Source organism: Spinacia oleracea, chromosome 4 (assembly GCF_020520425.1).
Source record: "Spinacia oleracea cultivar Varoflay chromosome 4, BTI_SOV_V1, whole genome shotgun sequence".
NCBI classification, from domain to species: domain Eukaryota; kingdom Viridiplantae; phylum Streptophyta; class Magnoliopsida; order Caryophyllales; family Amaranthaceae; genus Spinacia; species Spinacia oleracea.
The window spans coordinates 90,408,997-90,435,164 of NC_079490.1; the positions used below are offsets into that span (position 1 = coordinate 90,408,997).

Sequence of the window (26,168 nt, forward strand, 5' to 3'; positions counted from 1 at the left end):
TTGGTTTAAGTGGGAGCCCTTTTTAGTCATAAACTCTTGATTAGGTCTACAAATCCTTAAGGTTAAAACAACTTGATTAGAATTAATAAGGACTGAATAATTTGTAGATTATTGGTGCCCTTGATTAATTGCTGCAAATGTTTATGTGATGCATAATGTGTTTTACTAACCAGCTATGTGGGCCATTCATGATAATGAATGGGTGAATGGTATATATTGTATATGTACTGTTTTGCAGGTTATAAAGTGACTAGTATGGCCCAAATAGGATAGAAAATATGGTCTGCGTACCATTAATTTGAATGTAATTGGTCTAAAGTACCAAAGTTGTTTTTCAATTCAAATATGGTCTGCGTACCATCAAATAGTTGTAATTAGTTTTAATTATAGCTTATCCTATTTGAAGAAAATGGTGCCTCCCACGGAGATTTTCAAGACGGACTTTGAAGTTAAAGCTTCAAGATGAAGTCGGGCCATACTAGATCACATTTATCTTATGCATGCTTTAAGTTATTTATTGCTTTAAATATGTCTTAAATATGCATGAGATCAAAGCTTGATTATGTTGCATGATTAAGGATTTTAGTTCACTTAAAATCTAACCAACATAGTAAGAGCCTTAAGTTCCAAACTTAAAAATTGAGTTAAAAGGTGCCATGCCAAAATATACACTTGCTTGGATATCCTTTACATCAATCTAGTAATAGTTTTCGCTCAGCGAGGTGTTACTTATTGGTCCTAAAGGGGCAAGGTACACAAATAATTGTGAGTACATGTTAGTTTTGGTGAAACTCAACGATATAAGTAAGGAGTCCTTTTATGTCGTGGCAAAATCGATAGGTTTACCTAATAAGTTCTTAGACGTACCTATCAACCAAGAATAGTTTCTAGACTATTAGCAAAAGGTTTTTGCTTACCTAAGATGTTTTAGAATTGAGTCGACAAACTGTGCTTAGTTCTTCAATGATTTTAGGATCTTGGAATCATTTTATTCACACCTGCCGGAACAATAAATTCGAATAAAATGCTAATAACTTGTTTAAATTGAATGATTTCTTTAATTTTCAAGTTATTATTCATGATAAATGTTTAGACTTTGCATGCTTCAATGTATGTTTTAATTATTGTTTATAATTAAATATCTTGCACTGCAATAAATCCTTTTAGAAAGGTAACAGTAAATTTCCTCGATTGGTAGTGAATTCAAGAACGATTCACGGAAATGAGAGAAAATGAGCGATTTAAAATGTGCGTTTCTTTTAGCGACTTTTATGGTTGTTTTCGAGAATCAAAGTCGGATGGCAAACCGATTGGTGCTTGTGAATTCAAAATACAATGTAGTTTTGAGATCATAAAGCATTGAGTTTAAACACTCAGCTTTACCAATGGTTAACAACCTAAACATCTTTGTCCATTTAATTCTCGAATGAGTCTAGTCCCTAGACATTCGAATAGATCGATGCTTAGAGAACTTTAGAAGCTTCTGGTAAGATCATCTAGTTGAAACAAAATATTCAACATAAATTAAAATGGTAAGAACCTTGTTGGAATGACATTGGACATGTCTAACAAAGTATAAAAGTCAACACTAGAGAATTAAATTCTTAAGACTATAAGAAAGAGTACGAGAAATAGAAAAACAAGGAACAAATGAAAGGAATTTACAATTCCGTTTCTACCTGTAAGTTTATGTTTAAAGAGAAGTGACCTAGCAATCAAACTTCCTTGGTATCATATACCGCTTGAGGTTCTTACTTCGGTAATAACTCAAACAATGGAAGCTAGGCTACACTAATGGCCTACAAGTGGGAAATGAAGCATGGTAATGCTACATTAGTTGTAGGGTCATCTAGTTTGTTTTAAGTCCTTTCAAAGGCTGGAACTTAATGGCTATTTTGTTCCATGATCAACAAACCTAAATTTCTGTTTTCAAACACAGAAAGACTCACATTCAAGGAAAACAAAAACAATGTTTGTTTGTTTATTTGAATGAAATGGTCATTTACGGGTTGAGTCAATATGCTTGATTAAAACAAACAACTCTTTAAAGAACTTTACTAGGTTCAAATCAACCCCTTGATTTGAGTTCCACTAATCTTTGTCATTGTTGCTTAGACCATATCAACAAGTTAACATTCAAAAGCTCTATTTTGATGGACTTTTGAAAGTTCATTGATTTCTAGATCAATTTAAGACGACTAGTCTTACTTGTTGAAAGTAACAAAAGATATGAACTATTGTTAGAACGCCTAGACAATAGAGTTCAAAGCTAAAGAAAGATTTTATGACTTTATTATTTCACATGGATTTGAGTGAATATAGGTTTATTTACTCAAATGTGATATAAGTTGAATCTGTTTGGCTAGTTCAAAGATTCAGAAGTATAAAATCCACTTGGCAAGAAATCATAAAGATCTAGGTTAGATCATGTTGATGATTACTTGAGACCAAATATGATCATCAATGATTGTGTGTTGTAAGTTCACAATCTAGCTCCATAAGATATGGCATATCTACGTTGGAATGATCGAAGTCAATTAGTACTTGATTCGATTAATGATGAATCATAAAGACTTTTCCTATAATTTCTAAAACAAAATGCTCAACTACCACCAAACTAAACCAAATTAGTCAAAGCTATTGAAAAGTAATTTCAGAATAACTTTTCATAAAATATATCTAGAGAGTTGCAAAACTCAGTGGGAGCTTAGTGTTTGTCATTCGACAAACTAAGGCCCAAGTATAGATATATGTTTCATTGTGATTTATTCAAATGAGACACAAGGGTATTGTTTCTACCACGAATTTTTAAGAACATAATGTTTGTTTGCTCGAAATAATGTCCTTTTGGGATTCGTTTCCAAAATGACAAGTGGGAGAAAATAGACCTCGAAAGTCTTCGAGGCAAACAACAAACATAAACGGACATTCCGGAGGCTTTTCGAAGTTCTTTAGAAAATCCGAACACGTATTCTTTAAGGACTTTAGAAGTGGCTTTTAAAGAATAGACATCTCTTAGAAGACTTTACAAGTGCTTCAAGGAGAACAGAATATTCAAAGGACTTTCAAGTGGCTATTGATATTCTATTGTTTGATGTTCCATACCCAAGTAGGCATAGAGTTCAAGTCACTGAAACTATGCAATTCTTCTATTAGATAGTGAAGAAACATGGAGTTCAGGTCACTGAAACTATGCAATTCTTCTATTAGATAGTGAAGAAACCTACAACTTGCAGTCAAACTATTATCATGTAGATTAATGAGTTTGTGACCTGTAAGAAAGCTATGACGAAACCCAGATTCCCTAAAATGGTTAGAGGCCATATATAGACTCAAATGTTTTAAATGGCTAGAGGCCATAAAACATACTCAATGTTTTGATGACAAAATTAAAATTTTGTTGATTTGCAAGAATAGTTTCACACCTATTGGTTGCAAGTTTGTTTTAAGGGTAAAAACCATCAAACATGAAATTGTGTTCACACACAAAGCTAGATTAGTTGCTAAAGGTTATAAGCAAATTCACGATGTGGATTGTGTTGAAACCTCATGCAAAATCGTAATGCTTAAGTCTATAATTCAAGCAATGATTGCATATTGGTACATGTGGCAATTGGATGACAAAACATCTTCCTCAGTCAAATGTTGGAAGAAACTATGTACATGGTATGTCATAGGATTTGTGGATTCAAATAAATGCTTGAAAAGAAAAGCTAGTTTATAAAATCTAAGTACAGATTTAAGCAAGCAATTGGGAATTAGAAATGTATTTTAGTGAAGCTAATAAGTATTTTAGTTTCATAAAATGTACATGATTCTTATAGATATATAAGAAGTTTAGTGGGAGTACATAAAAACTTAACTGGTCCTGTGTGTATCACACACATATCTCTCTATTGTAAAATAACATTCAAATGCTAATGACTTAGATTTGAAATTATTCATCAATGATGGACCAAGGCGAAACTTAGTACATACTGGGTATTAAGATCTATTTACAAAGATCTTATATTAATGTTTTGGATTAAGTAATGGCATTTACTAAATCAAACACGAAAGACTCCATTGGAGATATTCGACCCATGTGAATAAATCTAAGTAAAGAATGTTTGAACTATGTATAAGCATTTACTAAGTTAAACATCAAAGAATCTAAGTAAGATTCTTAAACCTATATTATATGTCAAAGAATTTAGCTGGATTTAGTATCTACTGAAACTAGATGAGCTAAAGTTACATGAATAGAATTCAATTGGGAATTATTCTGCAAAAGAATTTATCATGTATGATATAATATGAGGATCGCCAAAAACGTATCGTATGACTTTAGGCATGACGAACATATACCAATCTCTATTGATCTAAGTAAAGATCAACTAGATTGAGATCAAGAATACTTATGGTACTTGAAAAGGTACATAGGAATAGTTCTTGATTCAAGGAAATAAAGATATGCTAAATATTGATGCTACACGCATAAACACTGGCAAAGGATCAAGCAAAGACCCTTTGGAGTTAACCATTGACAAGGACGAGCTAAAGAGCATCGTGTTTCGAAATGGCAACATGGATTGGAGACCATGAGTTGTTGCGTGGGAAATTAAAATATTAATTTCTATGTTCTAAGATACAGTTGGAAAGTCTTCCACATATCTGTGAACTGCTTGGATAAGCAAATCCAAACAAAGCATCACTAGCAACCTAAACAGTTGAAGTAAAAGTACTTATTGCCTAAGAAGCAATAAAACAGAGTTGTTTATATTAATGAGTTCTTCATTGAACTTGGGAAGATCACATGTCTGTTGACTTAATGGTTCTTCATTGCAAAATGCGTAGTACCACTAATGTAGCAAGAAAGACTAGATCACAAAATAAACATACTCAAAAGTTCTTATCATCATATCTTGAAGAACATTCGATGAAAAGGATGTTAAGATTGGCAAAGCGTGATAACTAAACCTATGCAACAAGTGAGAAGCAACACTCACGTTGTAGCAGTGCAAATCAAGCATAGCTTTGAATTCCATGAACTGTTTTAAAGATGGGTTTCAGGCCCATGGTTGTAAAACATTGGGGTTGAAAATTTATCATATATGAAATGGATTTTCATATTCCATTTAATCTTGGTTTAGTATTAAATGATGAGTCCCTTCAATTTGACGATATATTCAAGATAGACTGTCAGGACCAGTCCTGTGACTAAGAAATGTCTATCAAGTGAACTTGAATGTCAAAAGTTGAAAATGGTCCCTGGTCGGAGTTTTCTATAAAGATGGACGCATAGAAAACGTTAGACGACTAGAATGCAAGATGACTAGTAGTTCTGTTTCTTGAACTATGTGGACATGGCAATGTCAGAATCATTTGCGTAGATACTTACTTTGGAAAGACTAGTATCGGACAAGACCTATGAAACTTTACTGTAAGAGATGAAAATCTGTCATAAGTAAATTTCATTAAAATTATTAGACACTAAATCCTCAATACCTGAGTGATTTGAGATTACTTGTTTGAGAACTGGTTGCTTTGACGTTGACCAACCGTCGCACCGTAAAAGGAGGCTATAAAGGCAACGCTCAGGTAATCACCTATCAAACGAAGTCTAATCTCAAGATCGCAAGATTGGGATTGTCCTCCCATAAATCGGGATGAGATGCTTAAAAGTTGTACAAGGCCACTCGGAGAGTTAGAAACTGTGAAATGCATGGCCGTGCTCGGATGAATCATAGGCTATGATTATCTGTTAATTTGATCAGTTGAACTCTGAAACCGAGGAACACCTCTGGACATAATAAGGATGACAACTCTTACCTTATGTTCAAGAGCAAGCATCGAGCGACAGAGGAATTAGGAAATGCACACTTGTCCCTAAGGACAAGTGGGAGACTGAAGGAAATAATGCCCTTGGTTTAATAGCTCTTTTTTTTTTTAATAGCACAAATATGTGATTAAAACGGGATTTGGCCATTAATCCGATGAATAAATTTGATTTTCGTTAAGATAAGTGTGATAATTATCAAACGACTATGTGAACTATAGACTATGTGTATGTGTTTTGTGACATGTGTTATGAAGCAATGAATTAATTTTTAAGTCATAAACTACATATAATTGATAAGGAAATGTCATAAGAAAATTTAGATAGAATATTTTATGAGAATTGAAGAATTGAAAACAATATTGGGAACTCTGATATTGACATTTGGGGTAATACGGTAATTCCCGAAAAACACATTCAAGCACCTAATTAATGAAATTAATTTTAATGGGAACTATTTGGGGAATACATGTGACATATTAGGGTATTAATCAAGGTATTCTAACCTCCTAATCACCCATTAAGTAAAGCTTAAACATAGATACTTCCAGCAGTATTCTGCAGCAGACCCACCTTGGGAAATGACCAAATTGACCCCCCTAAGAATGAGAAATTACAAAACTACCTACACCCACCCTTCCTATAAATACAGAGCAACCTCTCATAGTTTTCTCCACCCCAGAAAAGTCCAGAAACCCTCTGCCCAGAGCTCTTCCCTCCTCTCCTTCTGTCTCGCCAGTTCTGGCGTGTTCCAGGTGAGGTTTCACCTCCAATTTTCGTCCCTTTTCCTTCTGAATTTTTGCATGAAACTTTAGGAAATTGTTCTTTACCTATTTGTGCAGATTGGGTAAGCAATCGTTTGTGGAAAAACCAAGGGAAACCAAGCCAACCGAAGCCAAACCCACCAGCTAAGGTAAATCTGCTAGGGCTGTAACTTGGGTTGAATTATACCTTATTCTTGGGAGTTTTCTTGTCAAATTCTTATATTATGTTGGTATTGAATTAAGGGAAAGTGTTAGTGAAGGAATCTCTGATTTGTGAGCCATAGTTGAGGAGATATCACCCCACAATTAAGGTACACAAAACAACCATCATAAGCTTCTTTTTAAAAGCTATGCTATTTGATATTTATGGATGATTTTTGGGTGAAACAAATTGTGTGAATTAAATATTGTTCTTGGTGATGAAATATACTTGGTTTCCTGTTTATTAAGTGGTTTTAGTTGCTGGTCAAGTCGTGATTGGTAGGTAGTCCAGCAGAATCCATCGAAACGAACCGTAGTTTCAATTGCAAAGTTTCCTTGTGTGATTTTCTTTTATAAACTGAATCAGTTGAATTATAGAACTTTGGATGTAACCTTTTGTAGTCAAGATATTCATGTATTGACCTGTTTCCTTAAGGTTTAATTAGTTTTGAATAGAAAGGATTTAAATTTACACAAAAACCTCGGGAATTGCTCGTTTTCGCTTAAACTAAAAATCTTAAATTTCAAGCTCTTGTTTTGAAAAGAATTTGTGAATTTTGACAGCAATTATTTGAGAAACGAGATTTCAATGAAATATGAAGATAACCACTGCTAGTTCTTGATTTATTTATTTATAACTCGTGATGTAATTATGATATAAGATTTTTGAAATGAGTTTTATGATTAAATTTATCAATTTTGGTAACCAAAAGAAGAAAATAAGCTATTTGATCTTTTAAAAAGTCTAATTTTGAGCAACCCATTATATTATGTTGTTTTCCAAGATAATATCTATTCTATTCGTTATCGAGTTTTGAAGATCTATTAACTATGTTAATATATTCTATATTTCAAACTTTTGATTAAGAATTTATTTAATTGGAGGAGTCAATATAATTTCCTGTAAAGAGTATGTTCGTATTGAATAATTAAGATCAATTTTTTTTTTAGTGTGATATAATATAAACTATGTATATTTTGATACGATTAGATTGTGTATTTATACATCGTTTTATACTATATTTTAATGAGAATTATTTTTAAGATCTAAATTATAGTGTTGGGTATGTAACCACGTACGATCAAGATAACATTAAGTTGACTAGTCTTAATTGAGCTATTAAGCTAACTTGGGTATAACCTATATGCATATGGAGTTACTTATAAGGAAGATTTTGGGTTATTATACTTGGAGTTATGAAAGTTTCATAGTATAATAAGGGTTTGAGTTTATTATACTATTGTGACTAAAGGTTTGAGTAATTTGAAATGGTGATCTTTGTGCTACAAACTTAATATTTGCATTTTTGGGACCGAGTATATATCAATAGATTAATATTGAGTTTACTACTTTTTATTCGTGAGTATAATTCCTGACAAGCTTAAGGATTTCGGCTATATCTTGGATTTTAACTATATGCGAGTGCTTTCAAGCGAACCGAATGACATATAGGTGCTTAGGTTATCTTGTTTTTAAGATTTATGTATACAAAGTTTGTGAAAATCTTTGGATAAGCTATTATGATCTTTAAGCAAATCTTTTGAATGGATTTGTCAAATTGAATAAGTATCATTGTGACAATATTTTCAACTATGTTTAATTGTGTTTAATTCAGATGTGACTTGGTTTGTGATACAAGCCTTTGAAGAATTATATTTATATATTTCTTAAATTTGTTAAATGAGTTTTAAAATGTGTTTTAGTGGGGAAGAAGCCATTAACAACGGCCATGAACAAAACTTGTGTATTTGTGTGTGATCTGTGTAAATGCACATCTGTGCATCTGTGTAAATGTACATATGTACATCTGTGTGGGGACATGTCCTAAAAAGTCTTGCAAGCATGTGTGAAAAGGTGGGTGACGACCCCTAAAAAGTTTAGAGACAGTGGTTCTTCAACCCATCTCTATTCGTGTTCTCTTCCCCGATTTTTATATATGTTTAAAAGATAAAATGTGTTTGATTATGCTAGAAGTAACAATTATTGTTTAGCTTGTCAATGTGTGTGATTTGAAATGTAAATGATTTGCTAGAAAAAGCAAATATCTCTAAAATCTTTTCTTTTGTGCAAGCTTTGGATTATCAAGGATTTCTAAGAAATACATTTTATATATTACTATTTGATATTATTTCCAAAATACATTATCGTGAGCAATCCGTATTTGAGTTCGTTGTTCCAAAAAGGAATATACATGTGTGATTTGGATGTGAGCCTCAACATGAAGGTTTTCTTCATATTATATTGGGAAGTGAAGAATTAGTCTTGGTTATGTCGTGTTAATTGTTTAAGCTCGTGTAGACTTGAGATACGAGTTGAGAATATGTGATGGATTCATTCTCAAAGCATATGAGATTAGTTATATTGAAAAATGGATTTGAAAACTTCTGAAAATATAAATCGTACGATCTTTGGAAAACACTTGGTGACTAAGTGCAACCTTTGCTTGATTTATTTATCAACTAATAAAATCAAAGTTGTGTTCAATGTTTCATGTGCTTTAAATTATTGCAATTTGATTACTGAGTTTAATTTGAATATGATTTGATTCATATTGAATCGGTTTTGTCTTTAAAAATAAATAAATCACGAAATTATATTTTTAAGCCACTAAAATGAGTTTCAGGTTGGGCAATGTGTACTCGATTTCCCTGACTTTGTTCTTTGAACCTGTCCTGGTGGGGACAGAGTCCTTTTTAGTAATTTTGCAGGTATTGTGTAAGCTCGGATGTGGATTACAGATGTGATTGAGGAAGGAATAATTTTGCTGAAATGTTTTGAGGCCATCAAAGATTATGATAGGTTAAGATCTCTTGTGTATTTATATTTGATTATAAGGGATAATTCAGGTTTTATTTTGTAAATTGGATTCTAAGTGTAATTAGTGAGAAATAAGTAATTCTAAATAAGCAGCTCAAAAGTGTGGGCTGTTACAGGTGGTATCAGAGCCAAGGTTGATTTTGGGTTTGCTATGATCTTCATATCATAGTATATGAGTTGAAAATGGGTTATTGATTTGATTAAGAGTTAATAGGTAAGTGAGTTCTATTTGGGATGTTAAGCACAAAGTCTTGAACGAGTCAGGAATTGAAGGGAAGATTTGAAGTGATGATAAGTTTACTTGTGAAATATCTTATGGATATGAAGATTAGAAAGCTAAAGATATATGTTCTGGAAATTGGTGAACCTCATTTAACCATGTGGAAAGAAGTGTCAAGGATTGAGGATATTAGTATAGTTATGCATTTGGAGATGATGGATTGAGGATTATAGATTTCATTGGTTGTTTTGAATTGTTAAAATTAGATTATATAATAGATTGTTTGATCTTGGAAATTAAAGTCTTAACGAAAATATTAGGCTCATTATAAAATCTATTGTTTGATTTCGTCATCTCCTGATCGATTGTTTTAGCAAATTGTCTTAAAAAAAATATATATCTATTTAATTCATTAAAATCATTCAATACGATTTTCTTTCATTATTAAATGAAATAATAAAATTACCTAGTGATTCTAAATTAAGCTAATTCCCTTGTACTCTTCACTTCTTATGAGTCTTCCTTTCTACATCCATGTAGGACTAGTGTCTTGTTGTGGAAATAACAAGTGTCTTCCACCCTCTATCTATGTATGAGTCAACAAGTTCATGTTAATCATTTTTTTAAGGAAAAGCATTTCAGAAATTTTACAATGCAAAAACATGGAAACATTTCCCCTTTCTTCCCACGCACGATACATCTTCTTTCTCCTCTGAGTATTTTCATTCGTCATTTTTGTTTGATCAAATTCTTCCATCATTCGATCATATTTGGTAAATGCTTCCTTCATGAAAGTTATAGCCCATGAAAGGATAATCATTTTAGCCTCAAGAATCACTCAATTTGGATCTGTGGGAAACTAAGCCCGAAATACATTGGACCTTATGAGATTTTGAGAAGAATCGGAGAGGTAGCTTATGAACTCGCTCTTCCTATCGAACTGTCAAAGGTGCATAACGTATTCCATGTATCACAGCTGCTGAAATATGTTTATGATCCATCCCATGTATTAACCTATGAGCCATTGCAAATCGAGGAAACCTTGAGCTATATATGAAGAAAGACCTCTGCAAATTTTAGATCGTAGGGACAAAGTATTAAGAAATCAAACGATACCATTGGTTAAGGTCCTATGGACGAACCATGGGACCGAGGAGGCAACCTGGGAAAAAGAAACAGATATGAAACTCCGATACCCACAACTATTCTAAGGTACGATAAAGTTTCGAGGACGAAACTTCCTTAAGGAGGGTAGATTTTAATAGCTTTTTTTTAATAGCACAAATATGTGATTAAAACGGGATTTGGCCATTAATCCGATGAATAAATTTGATTTTCGTTAAGATAAGTGTGATAATTATCAAACGACTATGTGAACTATAGACTATGTGTATGTGTTTTGTGACATGTGTTATGAAGCAATGAATTAATTTTTAAGTCATAAACTACATATAATTGATAAGGAAATGTCATAAGAAAATTTAGATAGAATATTTTATGAGAATTGAAGAATTGAAAACAATATTGGGAACTCTGATATTGACATTTGGGGTAATACGATAATTCCCGAAAAACACATTCAAGCACCTAATTAATGAAATTAATTTTAATGGGAACTATTTGGGGAATACATGTGACATATTAGGGTATTAATCAAGGTATTCTAACCTCCTAATCACCCATTAAGTAAAGCTTAAACATAGATACTTCCAGCAGTATTCTGCAGCAGACCCACCTTGGGAAATGACCAAATTGACCCCCCTAAGAATGAGAAATTACAAAACTACCTACACCCACCCTTCCTATAAATACAGAGCAACCTCTCATAGTTTTCTCCACCCCAGAAAAGTCCAGAAACCCTCTGCCCAGAGCTCTTCCCTCCTCTCCTTCTGTCTCGCCAGTTCTGGCGTGTTCCTGGTGAGGTTTCACCTCCAATTTTCGTCCCTTTTCCTTCTGAATTTTTGCATGAAACTTTAGGAAATTGTTCTTTACCTATTTGTGCAGATTGGGTAAGCAATCGTTTGTGGAAAAACCAAGGGAAACCAAGCCAACCGAAGCCAAACCCACCAGCTAAGGTAAATCTGCTAGGGCTGTAACTTGGGTTGAATTAGTACCTTATTCTTGGGATTTTTCTTGTAAAATTCTTATATTATGTTGGTATTGAATTAAGGGAAAGTGTTAGTGAAGGAATCTCTGATTCGTGAGCCATAGTTGAGGAGATATCACCCCACAATTAAGGTACACAAAACAACCATCATAAGCTTCTTTTTAAAAGCTATGCTATTTGATATTTATGGAAGATTTTTGGGTGAAACGAATTGTGTGAATTAAATATTGTTCTTGGTGATGAAATATACTTGGTTTCCTGTTTATTAAGTGGTTTTAGTTGCTGGTCAAGTCGTGATTGGTAGGTAGTCCAGCAGAATCCATCGAAACGAACCGTAGTTTCAATTGCAAAGTTTCCTTGTGTGATTTTCTTTTATAAACTGAATCAGTTGAATTATAGAACTTTGGGTGTAACCTTTTGTAGTCAAGATATTCATGTATTGACCTGTTTCCTTAGGGTTTAATTAGTTTTGAATAGAAAGGATTTAAATTTACACAAAAACCTCGGGAATTGCTCGTTTTCGCTTAAACTAAAAATCTTAAATTTCAAGCTCTTGTTTTGAAAAGAATTTGTGAATTTTGACAGCAATTATTTGAGAAACGAGATTTCAATGAAATATGAAGATAACCACTGCTAGTTCTTGATTTATTTATTTATAACTCGTGATGTAATTATGATATAAGCTTTTTGAAATGAGTTTTATGATTAAATTTATCAATTTTGGTAACCAAAAGAAGAAAATAAGCTATTTGATCTTTTAAAAAGTCTAATTTTGAGCAACCCATTATATTATGTTGTTTTCCAAGATAATATCTATTGTCTATTCGTTATCGAGTTTTGAAGATCTATTAACTATGTTAATATATTCTATATTTCAAACTTTTGATTAAGAATTTATTTAATTGGAGGAGTCAATATAATTTCCTGTAAAGAGTATGTTCGTATTGAATGATTAAGATCAAATTTTTTTTTAGTGTGATATAATATAAACTATGTATATTTTGATACGATTAGATTGTGTATTTATACATCGTTTTATACTATATTTTAATGAGAATTATTTTTAAGATCTAAATTATAGTGTTGGGTATGTAACCACGTACGATCAAGATAAAATTAAGTTGACTAGTCTTAATTGAGCTATTAAGCTAACTTGGGTATAACCTATATGCATCTGGAGTTACTTATAAGGAAGATTTTGGGTTATTATACTTGGAGTTATGAAAGTTTCATAGTATAATAAGGGTTTGAGTTTATTATACTATTGTGACTAAAGGTTTGAGTAATTTGAAATGGTGATCTTTGTGCTACAAACTTAATATTTGCATTTTTGGGACCGAGTATATATCAATAGATTAATATTGAGTTTACTACTTTGTATTCGTGAGTATAATTCCTGACAAGCTTAAGGATTTCGGTTATATCTTGGATTTTAACTATATGCGAGTGCTTTCAAGCGAACCGAATGACATATAGGTGCTTAGGTTATCTTGTTTTTAAGATTTATGTATACAAAGTTTGTGAAAATCTTTGGATAAGCTATTATGATCTTTAAGCAAATCTTTTGAATGGATTTGTCAAATTGAATAAGTATCATTGTGATAATATTTTCAACTGTGTTTAATTGTGTTTAATTCAGATGTGACTTGGTTTGTGATACAAGCCTTTGAAGAATTATATTTATATATTTCTTAAATTTGTTAAATGAGTTTTAAAATGTGTTTTAGTGGGGAAGAAGCCATTAACAACGGCCATGAACAACACTTGTGTATTTGTGTGTGATCTGTGTAAATGCACATCTGTGCATCTGTGTAAATATACATATGTACATCTGTGTGGGGATATGTCCTAAAAAGTCTTGCAAGCATGTGTGAAAAGGTGGGTGACGACCCCTAAAAAGTTTAGAGACAGTGGTTCTTCAACCCATCTCTATTCGTGTTCTCTTCCCCGATTTTTATATATGTTTAAAAGATAAAATGTGTTTGATTATGCTAGAAGTAACAATTATTGTTTAGCTTGTCAATGTGTGTGATTTGAAATGTAAATGATTTGCTAGAAAAAGCAAATATCTCTAAAATCTTTTCTTTTGTGCAAGCTTTGGATTATCAAGGATTTCTAAGAAATACATTTTATATATTACTATTTGATATTATTTCCAAAATACATTATCGTGAGCAATCCGTATTTGAGTTCGTTGTTCCAAAAAGGAATATACATGTGTGATTTGGATGTGAGCCTCAACATGAAGGTTTTCTTCATATTATATTGGGAAGTGAAGAATTAGTCTTGGTTATGTCGTGTTAATTGTTTAAGCTCGTGTAGACTTGAGATACGAGTTGAGAATATGTGATGGATTCATTCTCAAAGCATATGAGATTAGTTATATTGAAAAATGGATTTGAAAACTTCTGAAAATATAAATCGTACGATCTTTGGAAAACACTTGGTGACTAAGTGCAACCTTTGCTTGATTTATTTATCAACTAATAAAATCAAAGTTGTGTTCAATGTTTCATGTGCTTTAAATTATTGCAATTTGATTACTGAGTTTAATTTGAATATGATTTGATTCATATTGAATCGGTTTTGTCTTTAAAAATAAATAAATCACGAAATTATATTTTTAAGCCACTAAAATGAGTTTCAGGTTGGGCAATGTGTACTCGATTTCCCTGACTTTGTTCTTTGAACCTGTCCTGGTGGGGACAGAGTCCTTTTTAGTAATTTTGCAGGTATTGTGTAAGCTCGGATGTGGATTACAGATGTGATTGAGGAAGGAATAATTTTGCTGAAATGTTTTGAGGCCATCAAAGATTATGATAGGTTAAGATCTCTTGTGTATTTATATTTGATTATAAGGGATAATTCAGGTTTTATTTTGTAAATTGGATTCTAAGTGTAATTAGTGAGAAATAAGTAATTCTAAATAAGCAGCTCAAAAGTGTGGGCTGTTACAGGTGGTATCAGAGCCAAGGTTGATTTTGGGTTTGCTATGATCTTCATATCATAGTATATGAGTTGAAAATGGGTTATTGATTTGATTAAGAGTTAATAGGTAAGTGAGTTCTATTTGGGATGTTAAGCACAAAGTCTTGAACGAGTCAGGAATTGAAGGGAAGATTTGAAGTGATGATAAGTTTACTTGTGAAATATCTTATGGATATGAAGATTAGAAAGCTAAAGATATATGTTCTGGAAATTGGTGAACCTCATTTAACCATGTGGAAAGAAGTGTCAAGGATTGAGGATATTAGTATAGTTATGCATTTGGAGATGATGGATTGAGGATTATAGATTTCATTGGTTGTTTTGAATTGTTAAAATTAGATTATATAATAGATTGTTTGATCTTGGAAATTAAAGTCTTAACGAAAATATTAGGCTCATTATAAAATCTATTGTTTGATTTCGTCATCTCCTGATCGATTGTTTTAGCAAATTGTCTTAAAAAAAATATATATCTATTTAATTCATTAAAATCATTCAATACGATTTTCTTTCATTATTAAATGAAATAATAAAATTACCTAGTGATTCTAAATTAAGCTAATTCCCTTGTACTCTTCACTTCTTATGAGTCTTCCTTTCTACATCCATGTAGGACTAGTGTCTTGTTGTGGAAATAACAAGTGTCTTCCACCCTCTATCTATGTATGAGTCAACAAGTTCATGTTAATCATTTTTTTAAGGAAAAGCATTTCAGAAATTTTACAATGCAAAAACATGGAAACATTTCCCCTTTCTTCCCACGCACGATACATCTTCTTTCTCCTCTGAGTATTTTCATTCGTCATTTTTGTTTGATCAAATTCTTCCATCATTCGATCATATTTGGTAAATGCTTCCTTCATGAAAGTTATAGCCCATGAAAGGATAATCATTTTAGCCTCAAGAATCACTCAATTTGGATCTGTGGGAAACTAAGCCCGAAATACATTGGACCTTATGAGATTTTGAGAAGAATCGGAGAGGTAGCTTATGAACTCGCTCTTCCTATCGAACTGTCAAAGGTGCATAACGTATTCCATGTATCACAGCTGCTGAAATATGTTTATGATCCATCCCATGTATTAACCTATGAGCCATTGCAAATCGAGGAAACCTTGAGCTATATATGAAGAAAGACCTCTGCAAATTTTAGATCGTAGGGACAAAGTATTAAGAAATCAAACGATACCATTGGTTAAGGTCCTATGGACGAACCATGGGACCGAGGAGGCAACCTGGGAAAAAGAAACAGATATGAAACTCCGATACCCACAACTATTCTAAGGTACGATAAAGTTTCGAGGACGAAACTTCCTTAAGGAGGGTAGATTTTAATAGCTTTTTTTTAATAGCACAAATATGTGATTAAAACGGGATTTGGCCATTAATCCGATGAATAAATTTGATTTTCGTTAAGATAAGTGTGATAATTATCAAACGACTATGTGAACTATAGACTATGTGTATGTGTTTTGTGACATGTGTTATGAAGCAATGAATTAATTTTTAAGTCATAAACTACATATAATTGATAAGGAAATGTCATAAGAAAATTTAGATAGAATATTTTATGAGAATTGAAGAATTGAAAACAATATTGGGAACTCTGATATTGACATTTGGGGTAATACGATAATTCCCGAAAAACACATTCAAGCACCTAATTAATGAAATTAATTTTAATGGGAACTATTTGGGGAATACATGTGACATATTAGGGTATTAATCAAGGTATTCTAACCTCCTAATCACCCATTAAGTAAAGCTTAAACATAGATACTTCCAGCAGTATTCTGCAGCAGACCCACCTTGGGAAATGACCAAATTGACCCCCCTAAGAATGAGAAATTACAAAACTACCTACACCCACCCTTCCTATAAATACAGAGCAACCTCTCATAGTTTTCTCCACCCCAGAAAAGTCCAGAAACCCTCTGCCCAGAGCTCTTCCCTCCTCTCCTTCTGTCTCGCCAGTTCTGGCGTGTTCCTGGTGAGGTTTCACCTCCAATTTTCGTCCCTTTTCCTTCTGAATTTTTGCATGAAACTTTAGGAAATTGTTCTTTACCTATTTGTGCAGATTGGGTAAGCAATCGTTTGTGGAAAAACCAAGGGAAACCAAGCCAACCGAAGCCAAACCCACCAGCTAAGGTAAATCTGCTAGGGCTGTAACTTGGGTTGAATTAGTACCTTATTCTTGGGATTTTTCTTGTAAAATTCTTATATTATGTTGGTATTGAATTAAGGGAAAGTGTTAGTGAAGGAATCTCTGATTCGTGAGCCATAGTTGAGGAGATATCACCCCACAATTAAGGTACACAAAACAACCATCATAAGCTTCTTTTTAAAAGCTATGCTATTTGATATTTATGGAAGATTTTTGGGTGAAACGAATTGTGTGAATTAAATATTGTTCTTGGTGATGAAATATACTTGGTTTCCTGTTTATTAAGTGGTTTTAGTTGCTGGTCAAGTCGTGATTGGTAGGTAGTCCAGCAGAATCCATCGAAACGAACCGTAGTTTCAATTGCAAAGTTTCCTTGTGTGATTTTCTTTTATAAACTGAATCAGTTGAATTATAGAACTTTGGGTGTAACCTTTTGTAGTCAAGATATTCATGTATTGACCTGTTTCCTTAGGGTTTAATTAGTTTTGAATAGAAAGGATTTAAATTTACACAAAAACCTCGGGAATTGCTCGTTTTCGCTTAAACTAAAAATCTTAAATTTCAAGCTCTTGTTTTGAAAAGAATTTGTGAATTTTGACAGCAATTATTTGAGAAACGAGATTTCAATGAAATATGAAGATAACCACTGCTAGTTCTTGATTTATTTATTTATAACTCGTGATGTAATTATGATATAAGCTTTTTGAAATGAGTTTTATGATTAAATTTATCAATTTTGGTAACCAAAAGAAGAAAATAAGCTATTTGATCTTTTAAAAAGTCTAATTTTGAGCAACCCATTATATTATGTTGTTTTCCAAGATAATATCTATTGTCTATTCGTTATCGAGTTTTGAAGATCTATTAACTATGTTAATATATTCTATATTTCAAACTTTTGATTAAGAATTTATTTAATTGGAGGAGTCAATATAATTTCCTGTAAAGAGTATGTTCGTATTGAATGATTAAGATCAAATTTTTTTTTTAGTGTGATATAATATAAACTATGTATATTTTGATACGATTAGATTGTGTATTTATACATCGTTTTATACTATATTTTAATGAGAATTATTTTTAAGATCTAAATTATAGTGTTGGGTATGTAACCACGTACGATCAAGATAAAATTAAGTTGACTAGTCTTAATTGAGCTATTAAGCTAACTTGGGTATAACCTATATGCATCTGGAGTTACTTATAAGGAAGATTTTGGGTTATTATACTTGGAGTTATGAAAGTTTCATAGTATAATAAGGGTTTGAGTTTATTATACTATTGTGACTAAAGGTTTGAGTAATTTGAAATGGTGATCTTTGTGCTACAAACTTAATATTTGCATTTTTGGGACCGAGTATATATCAATAGATTAATATTGAGTTTACTACTTTGTATTCGTGAGTATAATTCCTGACAAGCTTAAGGATTTCGGTTATATCTTGGATTTTAACTATATGCGAGTGCTTTCAAGCGAACCGAATGACATATAGGTGCTTAGGTTATCTTGTTTTTAAGATTTATGTATACAAAGTTTGTGAAAATCTTTGGATAAGCTATTATGATCTTTAAGCAAATCTTTTGAATGGATTTGTCAAATTGAATAAGTATCATTGTGATAATATTTTCAACTGTGTTTAATTGTGTTTAATTCAGATGTGACTTGGTTTGTGATACAAGCCTTTGAAGAATTATATTTATATATTTCTTAAATTTGTTAAATGAGTTTTAAAATGTGTTTTAGTGGGGAAGAAGCCATTAACAACGGCCATGAACAACACTTGTGTATTTGTGTGTGATCTGTGTAAATGCACATCTGTGCATCTGTGTAAATATACATATGTACATCTGTGTGGGGATATGTCCTAAAAAGTCTTGCAAGCATGTGTGAAAAGGTGGGTGACGACCCCTAAAAAGTTTAGAGACAGTGGTTCTTCAACCCATCTCTATTCGTGTTCTCTTCCCCGATTTTTATATATGTTTAAAAGATAAAATGTGTTTGATTATGCTAGAAGTAACAATTATTGTTTAGCTTGTCAATGTGTGTGATTTGAAATGTAAATGATTTGCTAGAAAAAGCAAATATCTCTAAAATCTTTTCTTTTGTGCAAGCTTTGGATTATCAAGGATTTCTAAGAAATACATTTTATATATTACTATTTGATATTATTTCCAAAATACATTATCGTGAGCAATCCGTATTTGAGTTCGTTGTTCCAAAAAGGAATATACATGTGTGATTTGGATGTGAGCCTCAACATGAAGGTTTTCTTCATATTATATTGGGAAGTGAAGAATTAGTCTTGGTTATGTCGTGTTAATTGTTTAAGCTCGTGTAGACTTGAGATACGAGTTGAGAATATGTGATGGATTCATTCTCAAAGCATATGAGATTAGTTATATTGAAAAATGGATTTGAAAACTTCTGAAAATATAAATCGTACGATCTTTGGAAAACACTTGGTGACTAAGTGCAACCTTTGCTTGATTTATTTATCAACTAATAAAATCAAAGTTGTGTTCAATGTTTCATGTGCTTTAAATTATTGCAATTTGATTACTGAGTTTAATTTGAATATGATTTGATTCATATTGAATCGGTTTTGTCTTTAAAAATAAATAAATCACGAAATTATATTTTTAAGCCACTAAAATGAGTTTCAGGTTGGGCAATGTGTACTCGATTTCCCTGACTTTGTTCTTTGAACCTGTCCTGGTGGGGACAGAGTCCTTTTTAGTAATTTTGCAGGTATTGTGTAAGCTCGGATGTGGATTACAGATGTGATTGAGGAAGGAATAATTTTGCTGAAATGTTTTGAGGCCATCAAAGATTATGATAGGTTAAGATCTCTTGTGTATTTATATTTGATTATAAGGGATAATTCAGGTTTTATTTTGTAAATTGGATTCTAAGTGTAATTAGTGAGAAATAAGTAATTCTAAATAAGCAGCTCAAAAGTGTGGGCTGTTACACTTGGTGGGTGTGACGCTTCTTTTTTGTCAAATCAAGTGTAATTGGAATTCCTGTGAGTTTACACCCAATTGACTAGTAATATGGGAGTCGCCATTCAGTTTTTAACGACAATGAGAAAAACTGACAAAACCCGGTTATCGTGACATAAAGGGAGTGCAATTATGTTTGACCACGACGGCCGTAGGTTCCCTTGTGATCCCTGGTGTGGGGATCTCTCAACATACACCCGCAAGGTAGAGATTGAGGGTTCGGGGGACTGTAACTACCGAGAGGAGTACTCGCTCTTCGATAACTACAGAGGCAGGATATCCTTACTAGCTCAGCATAAATAATTGGAGGGACATGCGTTAACTATTAAACTAATCTGAGTTGGTTTTAACAACATGCAACATATAATACTAGATCGAGCGCGATTATCTGATTTAGATTGTATTAAGAGACCTAGCATGATAATCCAATTTCCCAACATATTATCTTTATTAGGCGTGATAGAACAATCAGATTTGATTAGTTTAACAGTTTATAAAAAGGGCGAGGAAAGCAATTAAACCATGGAAAAGGGACACATTACGACTCACCCTTGAGAGGTGCGTCACGGTTCTCAGAAAACTAACCGCTTTGACTTTGCTATTTCTCCTTTCATTTAACGAATCTCAAATTACGGGACAGGATACGTTCTGTTCGATTTTTGGATCGATTGCGACAGAACGCGTGATCAATTTCGCAGCGTGAGGCTTAGGCTTAGGGGTTTAGAGTCAATACTCAGAATACGAATTGTGTGTCGTGTGTTCTTTTCACGTCGAACTTGGGGCTATATTTATAGAAAAGTGTTCGTGGAAAGATAGAATTGTAGAACTCTAATCCACGAAGAATTAGGAAAGAACATGTCCTAGGTAATTTAAGCGCCCAGGGCTGGGCGCCGAAGATTTCGGCGCCCAGAGCCAGGCGTTGAAAATAGGGTCTGGGCCGTTTCTTTGTCAGAATCGGACTCTTAGAATCCGGAGTATATGAGACTTAATCGAGTCTTTTAGTGCGTATTAATTTTATGATGGAATGCATCTAGGCCCGTTACGAACTCTAGGCTCGTTAGGATTTTAATTAATACGTAACTCTTATTTTCGAATCGTATTAGGAACAGGATTCTCTCGCAATTTCTATCTCATTTAGGATTTATGTTGGAGTGCAACACCTAATTCCGACAGGTTTCTATCTTTTATGACTTGCCACTTTTAACAACTACCCATTACGGCATTTACTATTTTTAGCAGGTTTCCATAAATAGCAGGTTTCTATAAATAGCAGGTTTCAGGTGAAATGAAAAGGGGAATTGAGATTCGTTATTTTATAGGAGATGCGTTGTCAAGTGGAGATTCATGTTCTCATCATCGAACCTTCCCTTTCGGGAATGGGGACAAAAGTAGGTGTCTACAGTTAGCCCCCACTTTGACTGAGTCTTGGAGTAAGACGATGGTCAAAGTATTAGACGGAGTGCGTCACACAAGCCATGGTGATCTGCTTTTGCGAGAGTCTCACGAGCCCCCGAGTGATAACATTTGACTTAAGGGTCATCACTTGAAGTGTCGACATATCCCTCACGTGTCATTCGGATTTCTCAACGGATAGTATAGAAACTCCCTCACTTTGTCATTGGAAGTATCTAAAGAGGCGTAGAAACTCCCTCACTTTGTCATTGGGAGTAGCTACAGATGTTTTCGAAATCAAAGCTATAAAGTGTAATTGGGCCTGGCCAAGCCCAACCACGAGGTAAGAATGTTTTTTAAAGATTCTCATATTCAGGGTTAACTAAACGAGAAAACCCCCTTGTTTTTATAGGACGTAAAACGAAGGAAAATCCAGCACATCGCTCTTTTTTGGAAAAAAACAGAAAACCAATCCTTTAATTTTTTGGAAAAGGGAAAACCGGAGAAAGTTATCGCTGCAGCGACTAAGGACCTGCGCGGTTAGTGGCGCAGACCCCGTCGGCTAAAGATGGCGAGCCTGTCCGCTAAGGGTGGACGCCCCGTCCAACGAATTGGACGAATCTGTTTTTGAAATTTGAAAATAAGGACCTACGCGGCTTGTGACGTAGACCCCGCCGGCTAAAGATGGCGAACCTGTCCGCTAAGGGTGGACGCCCCGTCCGAAAGAAGTGGACGAATCTGTTTTTGAAATTTGAAAATAAGGACCTACGCGGCTTGTGACGTAGACCCCGCCGGCTAAAGATGGCGAACCTGTCCGCTAAGGGTGGACGCCCCGTCCGAAAGAAGTGGACGAATCTGTTTTGAAGTTTGTTTGTACTTTTTGAAAATAAGGACCTACGTGGTTTGTGACGTAGACTCCGCCGGCTGAAGATGGCGAGCCTGTTTTGAATTTGAAGACTTTATTTTTCGAAAACTGAGGACCTGCGCGGCTAGTGACGCAGACCCCGCCCGCTGAAGGTGGGCGAGCCCTGTCCGCTAAGGGTGGACGCCCCGCTCGCTGGAGGTGAGCGAACCTGAATTCGTCTTTTTGATTTGGGATTCGCGTGCCGCGGTCTTGCCTGATTGAGGTGGACAAGTCCCTATCGTGATTTCTTTTGAGAATTTCTTTTATTCATTCTTGTAAGAGCGAATTCTTTCGAGGGATGCTCGGATTTAGTTGTAACTTGAATGTGGGTTGACAACGTGCTTAGGCGGACCATTGTCTTGTGGCAATCATCTTTTCATGGTTTTGAGCTAGTCTTTTCGGCTCAATTTTGCCACTACTTGGGTCCTTGATTAGGGGACTATGTATAAGTATCAACGGCGACCTTTGTCTTGAGGTCGTAATCCGGTTTCATTTTTTTCGAGACATCCAAACATGGGACTTCGTACAGCGTAGTCTGGGAATATTGTTTTAACTTTGCATAATATATATTTTCCTTCGAGCCCCCAAGCACTCGTGCTTGACGGTCATTTCTTGTCAAAGAGGTTCCTTGGGGATACGCATTCTGTAATGTCCTTGATCGTGTTTGGGATTGTGCTCGTAAGTGCCAGCGATCTTTGTAGTGGTGTGCTACTCTTAACAAAGCCGTGAGGTGCGACTTTCAGTAAAGAAATCGGCAATTTTCAAGTCGAATGAATATGGCAGGGCCCTATAGAAGTCAGAGCTGTTTTTTTTTTTGGGTCTGGGATTATTTTCGGCGCCCATGCCTGGGCGTTAAAGATTTCGGCGCCCAGCGCTGGGCGCTGAAAATGATTTCTGGCGAGGGTTCTTGATGACACAGTTGGCCTCTTGTTTGTTTATTTCACTTGGAAATTCTACGTATTCTCTTCTTTTTTTGTTTTTTTTCTTTATTATTTTTTGGAACGTAAAATTTTGTTAGAAATCCCAATGAGTTGAGCTTATTTACAGCGCCCAGGGCTGGGCGTCGGGATATCTGGCGCCTGGTCCTGGGCGTTGAAAGTGCGTCCCTGACAGGACTTTCTTGTGATGATTTCTCGAGAAGCCGTAGCCGATTGGTGGACTACGGTGTTTGTCGCTTTGGGGCGATTATTTAAAGGAACTGTCGCTCTTTAAGGTGTACAGTTATTGTAATAGCTGGGCGAGTCTATGTGGCCCGAGGAACATACCTTGAGGCGTAAGATTTTGATCGCTCTTGTATATATTTTTTCCTTTTGAACGCGTTCGTGAATTTTCGATACTTAGAATGATGATATGTATGTGCGAACGAGCGTTCATAGAATGGTCGTTGTGTGCGATCCATTAATCAGTTTGCTTAAATCATTTTTTTTTTGAGCAATGACTGATTTTGAATAGTTTGCTTAGAAGCCTGATAGGGTTCAGGCCCATTCATGAAGTGGGCTCAAGCATCGTGCCCTTTCGATCGTTCAAACATTTGCTTCGAGATTTTTTATTTTGCTATGGTCGTTTCGTAGCTTGGAGCCCCCAAGTATGCATGTTGGGATGCTTCCTTTTGGCGTACGATTTTTGTAGGTTCTTTCGAGAAAGATGCCTTGGGGTTTCGCTCGTGTAGGTGCGAGCTATCCCTGCCGTGGTAGGTAATATTTTGCTACCCTTAATCCTTAATGTAGAAGTCGCGTGGCTTGCATTTTGAATTTGGGCGATAAGTAGTCTTTTCCTCTTTTACACATGCTCTTGGTTGTGCCTACATTAGTGCAATATGCCTTACTGTCCTTTTTTTTAGACTTGCACCGTGGGATGGTTGAACTTATGGTGCGACGTAGGCTTGTGTGGCCTAACGGTGTGTCTTAGAACATTCCTCCAGGTGTCGGGATATTTTTTTTTTTGCATTGGAGTATTTCATCACGCCTAGTTCAGGTGCTCGAACAAGTGTAGCACCTTCTGCGTGGGTGTGCACGGCTTATTACTTCGTTCGATGCGAGGATTCATAGATGTTCCTTTTTTGTTTATCCTCGACAGCCTTTGCCTGGAGTTGATTTTCAGCGCCCAGAGCTGGGCGTCGGAATCTCTGGCGCCTGGTCCTGGGCGTTGAAAGTGCGCCCCAGGCAGGACTTTCGTTTTTGCTTTGGAACGACGTAGACTGTGTAACGGGCGCTTATAGGGAGAGCGTTATGTGCAGTAGTTTGACCGAAGTTTTGGTGACTCGCGATTTTTAGTTACCCTTGATAGTGGGGTGACTTTATATATTCTAAGTAGTGCTTTAGAATTTGGGAGGGGTTGTAGCCATTCTAAGGTTCGTTTTACACGATTAAAGCTTAGGATTGTGCCCCTATGACGTATGTATAGCATTAGCGTCGAGAATTTGCGATAAAATCGTCATTTCGAGCATTTTTAGAGTGTTTTTCTCAAGCCCCCAATTGTAGCTACGGGATTGGCTTGGTGCTATAATGCTTTGCATACGTTTTTATGCATTCATGGTGACATGGATCATGAATAGTTTAAACCAGACTCGTTTAGTGCGAGGTACGTTCGAGTAGTGATTTGCTACCTCTCTTGTAAATGTCGTATTGTGCGACATTGCCATGGTCAAGGTAGCCACATGTTGAAGTGTGCCTTGACCAAAAGCTAGGTGCCTTTCTTTACCCCTAATCATATTTAGAAATCTTTTTGACTCACTTGCAACATCAAGATAAATACATACTTAGCTTAAACCAATGACACTTATATGTTCGAAGAAGTTATTTGAAAATTATTTGAAATCCGAGTCCTACTGTGTACAATCCGAGGTGTCCTAAGTAGGTTGACTTATAGAAGGGTTCGTACAGGATTATATGAGTGAATCAAAATACTGTTACGATTTTTGGAATGCTGTCTAAGGATTTGCGGGAATGCTGTCTAAGGATTTGCTGGAAGCCAGGGTGCAGGTGTCAAGATATTACTTGTGCCCGTTTGGCATATGCTTTAGGCTTTTAGGGCCATCTTTTCAAGAATTGCGGGAATATAAATCGTTTTCAAATTGACTTAGATTTACTTGGTGTATGTCCGTACAAAAGGTCAAGGTATATTTAGTTCTTTCCCTAGCTCTTTCATTTCAATTTTTAGCCCCCAGTTGCTGTTATGTCTTCCCATTAATGATGCTTTCAGATTTCGATTTTAGATGCCCGTGTCATATGTCTGAGTAGGGTGAGCCTTGGTTAAGTGCCAAGTCCTATTGACAATGTCTGATTTTTTTCAAAGGGGATTCGCAAGCATTTGAATTACCATGAACGGGTGCCCTGAGTTCGAAGGAGCGATGGGGCGACGCCGTAGAACAATCCTCTTTATTGCAAGCTTACTGCCTTTACTACTTGTTGGCGATTATGACTGTGTCTAGTGGTGAAAGGAGGTCTTTAAGCGAACAACTATGTCTAGTGGTGAAAGAAGGTCTTTAAGTGAGTTAGTTCGCTTTAGGGAGGGTCAAGTCGAGTACTTTAGAGGTCATGGACGCTCGCGCTAGCCCCCATTCAATTGAGGCAAAGCGATCTTTTGAGTCTTGGCTAAGTGCCTAGGAGTGTGAGTGCTCCTTCTGGCAAGGGTACGTGCCCTTATTATTTTTCGATGTGTGCTCGTTTTGGCATCTTGATGACTTGGATTCTTCCTTTGACTTAAGTTTTTCTTTCGACTTGGATTGTAAGTAATTAAATTTCAATACGGGACTCTATTTTTTATTCTTGTTATTCTATAGGCTCTAAC

At 34.8% G+C, this 26,168-nt stretch overlaps 2 long non-coding RNA genes across 2 annotated transcripts; both read left to right on the forward strand.

The window, feature by feature from the left end:
- The first annotated feature begins 6,361 nt into the window (after positions 1 to 6,361).
- On the forward strand, positions 6,362 to 9,798 carry LOC110775705 (uncharacterized). Its single transcript, XR_008920005.1, has 4 exons — positions 6,362 to 6,573; positions 6,661 to 6,731; positions 6,826 to 6,893; positions 9,470 to 9,798. It is a non-coding gene; the product is annotated as an uncharacterized lncRNA (long non-coding RNA).
- Positions 9,799 to 11,896: 2,098 nt separating this feature from the next.
- LOC130471345 (uncharacterized) lies at positions 11,897 to 14,966 on the forward strand. The gene is made up of 2 exons (XR_008932005.1): positions 11,897 to 12,059; positions 14,638 to 14,966. It is a non-coding gene; the product is annotated as an uncharacterized lncRNA (long non-coding RNA).
- The last annotated feature ends 11,202 nt before the right edge of the window (positions 14,967 to 26,168 follow it).